Raw genomic sequence first — 10,000 nt, 5'->3', positions numbered from 1 at the left:
GCGTGCTTTAGGACACCTGAGGGCTCGCGGGGCCGCGCGGCCGTCACACAGCCCGGTTCGGTAAAGAAGCCCGAGGAACCCCAACCGAGCAGGTAGCGGGATGGGGGGGGTGCGGGGTGACACGGGGAGGCACGCGCCCCGCCGCTTCCACCACCGCCGTCTCTTTGCTCGTCACGGTCCGCGCCGCTCGGAGGGAAGGGGACAACACCTCGCACGAGACGGGAAGCGACATTGGAAAGGAGACCGCCCGGCCCGAACACCGGAGCCCCGCCGTGGCTCCCTATGACGGGGAGTACGGAAGACCCGGCCCGCCGGGGGCCCTCTCCGACGCCACCCGAAAAGCCTCATCGATCAGGAAAGGGAAGGGGAACGGAGGAGAAGCGGAGGCCCCACGGCCACGGTTCCTGGGACAGCGACGGCCGCGCGCGCCGGCCCCCGGACCCCGAACCTCGGGCAGGGCTGGGCAGCACAGGCGCGGGGCCCTGCGTGCGAGCGAGCGAGCGGGCAGCGTCGACAGCAGAAGCCCAACGCGGCGTGGCCACCGGCAGAGCCGGATTGCCGTAGAGGCTTCTCTGCAACGTGCCCGCGGATGGCTGCTGTTAACGGGCGTGGGGAGGGGGGGGGAAGCCACGGCAGGCTCCACTCCCAAACCCCGGCCCTACAAGCGTTCGAGTGCCGGAGACCGCCGCCCGTCTCGGCCCGGCCCTGGAGAAACCCCTCTTGGAGCCCTCGCTCCAGTCGGCAACGGCCACCGGAGCCTGCGGGCAAGCAGCGGCTTCGCGCGGCTTCTGGCAGTCGGAACCGCCGTGCGCGATAGGTAGGAAGCAGAACGGCCACGGCCAGGGCCGCCGGGCAACGCCCGAGTCTGCCGGCTGAGCCGCGGCTGACAAGCGTTCGAGTGCCGGCGACCGCCGCCGGTCTCGGCCCGGCCCTGGAGAAACCCCTCTTGGAGCCCTCGCTCCAGTCGGCAACGGCCACCGGAGCCTGCGGGCAAGCAGCGGCTTCGCGCGGCTTCTGGCAGTCGGAAGCGCCGTGAGCGATAGGTAGGAGGCAGAACGGCCACGGCCAGGGCCGCCGGGCAACGCCCGAGTCTGCCGGCTGAGCCGCGGGTGACAAGCGTTCGAGTGCCGGCGACCGCCGCCGGTCTCGGCCCGGCCCTGGAGAAACCCCTCTTGGAGCCTTCGCTCCAGTCGGCAACGGCCACCGGAGCCTGCGGGCAAGCAGCGGCTTCGCGCGGCTTCTGGCAGTCGGAAGCGCCGTGCGCGATAGGTAGGAGGCAGAACGGCCACGGCCAGGGCCGCCGGGCAACGCCCGAGTCTGCCGGCTGAGCCGCGGGTGACAAGCGTTCGAGTGCCGGCGACCGCCGCCCGTCTCGGCCCGGCCCTGGAGAAACCCCTCTTGGAGCCCTCGCTCCAGTCGGCAACGGCCACCGGAGCCTGCGGGCAAGCAGCGGCTTCGCGCGGCTTCTGGCAGTCGGAAGCGCCGTGCGCGATAGGTAGGAGGCAGAACGGCCACGGCCAGGTCCGCCGGGCAACGCCCGAGTCTGCCGGCTGAGCCGCGGGTGACAAGCGTTCGAGTGCCGGCGACCGCCGCCCGTCTCGGCCCGGCCCTGGAGAAACCCCTCTTGGAGCCCTCGCTCCAGTCGGCAACGGCCACCGGAGCCTGCGGGCAAGCAGCGGCTTCGCGCGGCTTCTGGCAGTCGGAACCGCCGTGCGCGATAGGTAGGAGGCAGAACGGCCACGGCCAGGGCCGCCGGGCAACGCCCGAGTCTGCCGGCTGAGCCGCGGGTGACAAGCGTTCGAGTGCCGGCGACCGCCGCCCGTCTCGGCCCGGCCCTGGAGAAACCCCTCTTGGAGCCCTCGCTCCAGTCGGCAACGGCCACCGGAGCCTGCGGGCAAGCAGCGGCTTCGCGCGGCTTCTGGCAGTCGGAAGCGCCGTGCGCGATAGGTAGGAGGCAGAACGGCCACGGCCACAGCCGCCGTGCAACGCCCGAGTCTGCCGGCTGAACCGCGAGTAGCTGCAGCGGTTCGATGGCGCTGGTCCGCGAGCGCCAGCCCTCTGCCCTAGTATACGGACAGCGAGGTCCCCGGCCCCGGCGGGCTCGAAGAGAACCGTCTTCCCCCAGCGGGGAGGCGCGCGAGCGCCGCCGACTCTTACCATGACGTAACTGGAGGCAGCGCAAAGCAGCGACCCCTTCGGCAGCTCCGAAGAAGAACCGGGCAAGACGTCTACCTGCCAGAACCGCGGTGGAGCCAAAGTCCCGCCGGAGCGAGGTAGACGAGGCATCCCTTTCCGCCGGCAGCTCCGGCGGCCACATCGGGCACACCGGACCCGGCGGACGGTAAAACGGGTAGACCTGGCCTCCCTGCCGGCAGAACGGGTAGACGAGGCCTCCCTGCCTGGAACCGGGTAGACCTGGCATCCCTGCCGGAAGCGGGTAGACCTGGCATCCCTGCCGGTAAAACGGGTAGACCTGGTCTCCCTGCCGGCAAAAAGGGTAGACCTGTTCTCCCTGCCGCCAGAACGGGTAGACCTGGCCTCCCTGCCGGTAAAACGGGTAGACCTGGTCTCCGTGCAGGTAAAACGGGTAGACCTGGCATCCCTGCCGGCAGAACGGGTAGACCTGGTCTCCCTGCCGGTAAAACGGGTAGACCTGGCCTCCCTGCAGGTAAAACGGGTAGACCTGTTATCCCTGCCGGCAAAACGGGTAGACCTGGCATCCCTGCCGGCAAAACGGGTAGACCTGGTCTCCCTGCCGGTAAATGGGTAGACCTGGTCTCCCTGCCGCTAGAACGGGTAGACCTGGCCTCCCTGCCGGCAGAACGGGTAGACCTGGCCTCCCTGCCGGTAAAACGGGTAGACCTGGCATCCCTGCAGGTAAAACGGGTAGACCTGGCATCCCTGCCGGCAAAACGGGTAGACCTGGCATCCCTGCCGGCAAAACGGGTAGACCTGGTCTCCCTGCCGGTAAATGGGTAGACCTGTTCTCCCTGCCGCCAGAACGGGTAGACCTGGCCTCCCTGCCGGTAAAACGGGTAGACCTGGTCTCCGTGCAGGTAAAACGGGTAGACCTTGCATCCCTGCCGGCAAAACGGGTAGACCTGGTCTCCCTGCCGGTAAAACGGGTAGACCTGGCCTCCCTGCAGGTAAAACGGGTAGACCTGTTATCCCTGCCGGCAAAACGGGTAGACCTGGCATCCCTGCCGGCAAAACGGGTAGACCTGGTCTCCCTGCCGGTAAATGGGTAGACCTGGTCTCCCTGCCGCTAGAACGGGTAGACCTGGCCTCCCTGCCGGCAGAACGGGTAGACCTGGCCTCCCTGCCGGTAAAACGGGTAGACCTGGCATCCCTGCAGGTAAAACGGGTAGACCTGGCATCCCTGCCGGTAAAACGGGTAGACCTGTTCTCCCTGCCGGTAAAACGGGTAGACCTGGCATCCCTGCCGGCAAAACGGGTAGACCTGGTCTCCCTGCCGGCAAAAAGGGTAGACCTGTTCTCCCTGCCGCCAGAACGGGTAGACCTGGCCTCCCTGCCGGTAAAACGGGTAGACCTGGTCTCCGTGCAGGTAAAACGGGTAGACCTGGCATCCCTGCCGGCAGAACGGGTAGACCTGGTCTCCCTGCCGCCAGAACGGGTAGACCTGGCATCCCTGCCGGCAAAACGGGTAGACCTGGTCTCCCTGCCGGTAAAACGGGTAGACCTGGCATCCCTGCAGGTAAAACGGGTAGACCTGTTATCCCTGCCGGCAAAACGGGTAGACCTGGCATCCCTGCCGGCAAAACGGGTAGACCTGGTCTCCCTGCCGGTAAATGGGTAGACCTGGTCTCCCTGCCGCTAGAACGGGTAGACCTGGCCTCCCTGCCGGCAGAACGGGTAGACCTGGCCTCCCTGCCGGTAAAACGGGTAGACCTGGCATCCCTGCAGGTAAAACGGGTAGACCTGGCATCCCTGCCGGCAAAACGGGTAGACCTGGTCTCCCTGCCGGTAAAACGGGTAGACCTGTTCTCCCTGCAGGTAAAACGGGTAGACCTGTTCTCCCTGCCGCCAGAACGGGTAGACCTGGCATCCCTGCCGGCAAAACGGGTAGACCTGGTCTCCCTGCCGGCAGAAGGGGTAGACCTGGTCTCCCTGCAGGTAAATCGGGTAGACCTGTTATCCCTGCCGGCAAAACGGGTAGACCTGGTCTCCCTGCAGCCAGAACGGGTAGACCTGGTCTCCCTGCCGGCAAAACGGGTAGACCTGGTCTCCCTGCCGGCAAAAAGGGTAGACCTGTTCTCCCTGCCGCCAGAACGGGTAGACCTGGTCTCCCTGCCGGTAAATGGGTAGACCTGGTCTCCCTGCCGGCAATATGGGTAGACCTGGCCTCCCTGCAGCCAGAACGGGTAGACCTGGCATCCCTGCCGGTAAATGGGTAGACCTGGCATCCCTGCCGGTAAAACGGGTAGACCTGGCATCCCTGCCGGCAATACGGGTAGACCTGGTCTCCCTGCCGCTAGAACGGGTAGACCTGGCATCCCTGCCGGTAAAACGGGTAGACCTGGCCTCCCTGCCGGCAATACGGGTAGACCTGGCCTCCCTGCCGGTAAAACGGGTAGACCTGGCATCCCTGCCGGCAGAACGGGTAGACCTGGTCTCCCTGCCGCCAGAACGGGTAGACCTGGCCTCCCTGCAGGTAAAACGGGTAGACCTGGCCTCCCTGCCGGCAGAAGGGGTAGACCTGGCCTCCCTGCCGGCAGAAGGGGTAGACCTGTCCTCCCTGCGGAGAGAGCGGGTCGCCCGTGCTGGAGGCCCGTATGCAGGGGTGCCTGCACGGGGTGGGAAGGGCCGGCGGCGGGCTGCCTGTGCTCTCTCAGCCGGGGCGGCGGTGGGGGGGCTTGCGGGGGGTGGCTGGGGTCGGCAGGCCGGCCCTGCCGGAGGCCCGTATGCAGGGGTGCCTGCACGGGGTGGGAAGGGGCGGCGGCGGGCTGCCTGTGCTCTCTCAGCCGGGGCGGCGGTGGGGGGGCTTGTGGGGGGTGGCTGGGGGCGGCAGGCCGGCCGTGCCGGAGGCCCGTATGCAGGGGTGCCTGCACGGGGTGGGAAGGGGCGGCGGCGGGGTGCCTGTGCTGTCTCAGCCGGGGCGGCGGTGGGGGGGCTTGTGGGGGGTGGCTGGGGGCGGCAGGCCGGCCCTGCCGGAGGCCCCTATGCAGGGGTGCCTGCACGGGGTGGGAAGGGCCGGCGGCGGGCTGCCTGTGCTCTCTCAGCCGGGGCGGCGGTGGGGGGGCTTGTGGGGGGTGGCTGGGGGCGGCAGGCCGGCCGTGCCGGAGGCCCGTATGCAGGGGTGCCTGCACGGGGTGGGAAGGGGCGGCGGCGGGGTGCCTGTGCTGTCTCAGCCGGGGCGGCGGTGGGGGGGCTTGCGGGGGGTGGCTGGGGGCGGCAGGCCGGCCCTGCTGGAGGCCCCTATGCAGGGGTGCCTGCACGGGGTGGGAAGGGCCGGCGGCGGGCTGCCTGTGCTCTCTCAGCCGGGGCGGCGGTGGGGGGGCTTGCGGGGGGTGGCTGGGGGCGGCAGGCCGGCCCTGCCGGAGGCCCCTATGCAGGGGTGCCTGCACGGGGTGGGAAGGGCCGGCGGCGGGCTGCCTGTGCTCTCTCAGCCGGGGCGGCGGTGGGGGGGCTTGCGGGGGGTGGCTGGGGGCGGCAGGCCGGCCCTGCCGGAGGCCCCTATGCAGGGGTGCCTGCACGGGGTGGGAAGGGCCGGCGGCGGGCTGCCTGTGCTCTCTCAGCCGGGGCGGCGGTGGGGGGGCTTGCGGGGGGTGGCTGGGGTCGGCAGGCCGGCCCTGCCGGAGGCCCGTATGCAGGGGTGCCTGCACGGGGTGGGAAGGGCCGGCGGCGGGCTGCCCGTGCTCTCTGAGCCGGGGCGGCGGTGGGGGGGGCTTGCGGGGGGTGGCTGGGGGCGGCAGGCCGGCCCTGCCGGAGGCCCGTATGCAGGGGTGCCTGCACGGGGTGGGAAGGGGCAGCGGCGGGCTGCCTGTGCTGTCTCAGCCGGGGCGGCGGTGGGGGGGCCTGCGGCGGGTGGCTGGGGGCGGCAGGCCGGCCCTGCCGGAGGCCCGTATGCAGGGGTGCCTGCACGGGGTGGGAAGGGCCGGCGGCGGGCTGCCTGTGCTCTCTCAGCCGGGGCGGCGGTGGGGGGGCTTGCGGAGGGGTGGCTGGGGTCGGCAGGCCGGCCCTGCCGGAGGCCCGTATGCAGGGGTGCCTGCACGGGGTGGGAAGGGCCGGCGGCGGGCTGCCTGTGCTGTCTCAGCCGGGGCGGCGGTGGGGGGGCTTGCGGGGGGTGGCTGGGGGCGGCAGGCCGGCCCTGCCGGAGGCCCGTATGCAGGGGTGCCTGCACGGGGTGGGAAGGGCCGGCGGCGGGCTGCCTGTGCTCTCTCAGCCGGGGCGGCGGTGGGGGGGGTTGCGGGGGGTGGCTGGGGGCGGCAGGCCGGCCCTGCCGGAGGCCCGTATGCAGGGGTGCCTGCACGGGGTGGGAAGGGCCGGCGGCGGGCTGCCTGTGCTGTCTCAGTCGGGGCGGCGGTGGGGGGGCTTGCGGGGGGTGGCTGGGGTCGGCAGGCCGGCCCTGCCGGAGGCCCGTATGCAGGGGTGCCTGCACGGGGTGGGTGGGCCTGCGGCGGGCTGCCTGTGCTCTCTGAGCCGGGGCGGCGGTGGGGGGGGCTTGCGGGGGGTGGCTGGGGGCGGCAGGCCGGCCCTGCCGGAGGCCCCTATGCAGGGGTGCCTGCACGGGGTGGGAAGGGCCGGCGGCGGGCTGCCTGTGCTCTCTCAGCCGGGGCGGCGGTGGGGGGGCTTGCGGGGGGTGGCTGGGGGCGGCAGGCCGGCCCTGCCGGAGGCCCGTATGCAGGGGTGCCTGCACGGGGTGGGAAGGGCCGGCGGCGGGCTGCCCGTGCTCTCTGAGCCGGGGCGGCGGTGGGGGGGGCTTGCGGGGGGTGGCTGGGGGCGGCAGGCCGGCCCTGCCGGAGGCCCGTATGCAGGGGTGCCTGCACGGGGTGGGAAGGGGCAGCGGCGGGCTGCCTGTGCTGTCTCAGCCGGGGCGGCGGTGGGGGGGCCTGCGGCGGGTGGCTGGGGGCGGCAGGCCGGCCCTGCCGGAGGCCCGTATGCAGGGGTGCCTGCACGGGGTGGGAAGGGCCGGCGGCGGGCTGCCTGTGCTCTCTCAGCCGGGGCGGCGGTGGGGGGGCTTGCGGAGGGGTGGCTGGGGTCGGCAGGCCGGCCCTGCCGGAGGCCCGTATGCAGGGGTGCCTGCACGGGGTGGGAAGGGCCGGCGGCGGGCTGCCTGTGCTGTCTCAGTCGGGGCGGCGGTGGGGGGGCTTGCGGGGGGTGGCTGGGGGCGGCAGGCCGGCCCTGCCGGAGGCCCGTATGCAGGGGTGCCTGCACGGGGTGGGAAGGGCCGGCGGCGGGCTGCCTGTGCTCTCTCAGCCGGGGCGGCGGTGGGGGGGGTTGCGGGGGGTGGCTGGGGGCGGCAGGCCGGCCCTGCCGGAGGCCCGTATGCAGGGGTGCCTGCACGGGGTGGGAAGGGCCGGCGGCGGGCTGCCTGTGCTGTCTCAGTCGGGGCGGCGGTGGGGGGGCTTGCGGGGGGTGGCTGGGGTCGGCAGGCCGGCCCTGCCGGAGGCCCGTATGCAGGGGTGCCTGCACGGGGTGGGTGGTCCTGCGGCGGGCTGCCTGTGCTCTCTGAGCCGGGGCGGCGGTGGGGGGGGCTTGCGGGGGGTGGCTGGGGGCGGCAGGCCGGCCCTGCCGGAGGCCCGTATGCAGGGGTGCCTGCACGGGGTGGGAAGGGCCGGCGGCGGGCTGCCTGTGCTCTCTCAGCCGGGGCGGCGGTGGGGGGGGTTGCGGGGGGTGGCTGTGGGCGGCAGGCCGGCCCTGCCGGAGGCCCGTATGCAGGGGTGCCTGCACGGGGTGGGAAGGGCCGGCGGCGGGCTGCCTGTGCTGTCTCAGCCGGGGCGGCGGTGGGGGGGCCTGTGGCGGGTGGCTGGGGGCGGCAGGCCGGCCCTGCCGGAGGCCCGTATGCAGGGGTGCCTGCACGGGGTGGGAAGGGCCGGCGGCGGGCTGCCTGTGCTCTCTCAGCCGGGGCGGCGGTGGGGGGGCTTGCGGGGGGTGGCTGGGGTCGGCAGGCCGGCCCTGCCGGAGGCCCGTATGCAGGGGTGCCTGCACGGGGTGGGAAGGGCCGGCGGCGGGCTGCCTGTGCTTTCTCAGCCGGGGCGGCGGTGGGGGGGCTTGTGGGGGGTGGCTGGGGGCGGCAGGCCGGCCCTGCCGGAGGCCCGTATGCAGGGGTGCCTGCACGGGGTGGGAAGGGCCGGCGGCGGGCTGCCTGTGCTCTCTCAGCCGGGGCGGCGGTGGGGGGGGTTGCGGGGGGTGGCTGGGGGCGGCAGGCCGGCCCTGCCGGAGGCCCGTATGCAGGGGTGCCTGCACGGGGTGGGAAGGGCCGGCGGCGGGCTGCCTGTGCTGTCTCAGTCGGGGCGGCGGTGGGGGGGCTTGCGGGGGGTGGCTGGGGTCGGCAGGCCGGCCCTGCCGGAGGCCCGTATGCAGGGGTGCCTGCACGGGGTGGGTGGGCCTGCGGCGGGCTGCCTGTGCTCTCTCAGCCGGGGCGGCGGTGGGGGGGGCTTGCGGGGGGTGGCTGGGGTCGGCAGGCCGGCCCTGCCGGAGGCCCGTATGCAGGGGTGCCTGCACGGGGTGGGAAGGGCCGGCGGCGGGCTGCCTGTGCTCTCTCAGCCGGGGCGGCGGTGGGGGGGGCTTGCGGGGGGTGGCTGGGGTCGGCAGGCCGGCCCTGCCGGAGGCCCGTATGCAGGGGTGCCTGCACGGGGTGGGAAGGGCCGGCGGCGGGCTGCCTGTGATCTCTCAGCCGGGGCGGCGGTGGGGGGGGTTGCGGGGGGTGGCTGGGGGCGGCAGGCCGGCCCTGCCGGAGGCCCGTATGCAGGGGTGCCTGCACGGGGTGGGAAGGGCCGGCGGCGGGCTGCCTGTGCTCTCTGAGCCGGGGCGGCGGTGGGGGGGGCTTGCGGGGGGTGGCTGGGGTCGGCAGGCCGGCCCTGCCGGAGGCCCGTATGCAGGGGTGCCTGCACGGGGTGGGAAGGGCCGGCGGCGGGCTGCCTGTGCTCTCTCAGCCGGGGCGGCGGTGGGGGGGCTTGCGGGGGGTGGCTGGGGGCGGCAGGCCGGCCCTGCCGGAGGCCCGTATGCAGGGGTGCCTGCACGGGGTGGGAAGGGGCGGCGGCGGGGTGCCTGTGCTCTCTGAGCCGGGGCGGCGGTGGGGGGGCTTGCGGGGGGTGGCTGGGGGCGGCAGGCCGGCCCTGCCGGAGGCCCGTATGCAGGGGTGCCTGCACGGGGTGGGAAGGGCCGGCGGCGGGCTGCCTGTGCTGTTTCAGTCGGGGCGGCGGTGGAGGGGCTTGCGGGGGATGGCTGGGGTCGGCAGGCCGGCCCTGCCGGAGGCCCGTATGCAGGGGTGCCTGCACGGGGTGGGTGGGCCTGCGGCGGGCTGCCTGTGCTCTCTGAGCCGGGGCGGCGGTTGGGGGGGCTTGCGGGGGGTGGCTGGGGGCGGCAGGCCGGCCCTGCCGGAGGCCCGTATGCAGGGGTGCCTGCACGGGGTGGGAAGGGGCGGCGGCGGGGTGCCTGTGCTCTCTGAGCCGGGGCGGCGGTGGGGGGGCTTGCGGGGGGTGGCTGGGGGCGGCAGGCCGGCCCTGCCGGAGGCCCGTATGCAGGGGTGCCTGCACGGGGTGGGAAGGGCCGGCGGCGGGCTGCCTGTGCTCTCTCAGCCGGGGCGGCGGTGGGGGGGCTTGCGGGGGGTGGCTGGGGGCGGCAGGCCGGCCCTGCCGGAGGCCCGTATGCAGGGGTGCCTGCACGGGGTGGGAAGGGCCGGCGGCGGGCTGCCTGTGCTCTCTCAGCCGGGGCGGCGGTGGGGGGGCTTGCGGGGGGTGGCTGGGGGCGGCAGGCCGGCCCTGCCGGAGGCCCGTTTGCAGGGGTGCCTGCACGGGGGTGGGTTGGGGGGGGCGGC

This window comes from Opisthocomus hoazin, unplaced genomic scaffold (assembly GCF_030867145.1).
Source record: "Opisthocomus hoazin isolate bOpiHoa1 unplaced genomic scaffold, bOpiHoa1.hap1 HAP1_SCAFFOLD_190, whole genome shotgun sequence".
In the NCBI taxonomy this organism is placed as follows: Eukaryota; Metazoa; Chordata; class Aves; order Opisthocomiformes; family Opisthocomidae; genus Opisthocomus; species Opisthocomus hoazin.
The sequence above is the reverse complement of the archived record's forward strand: the minus strand, read 5'-3'. Positions refer to the sequence as shown.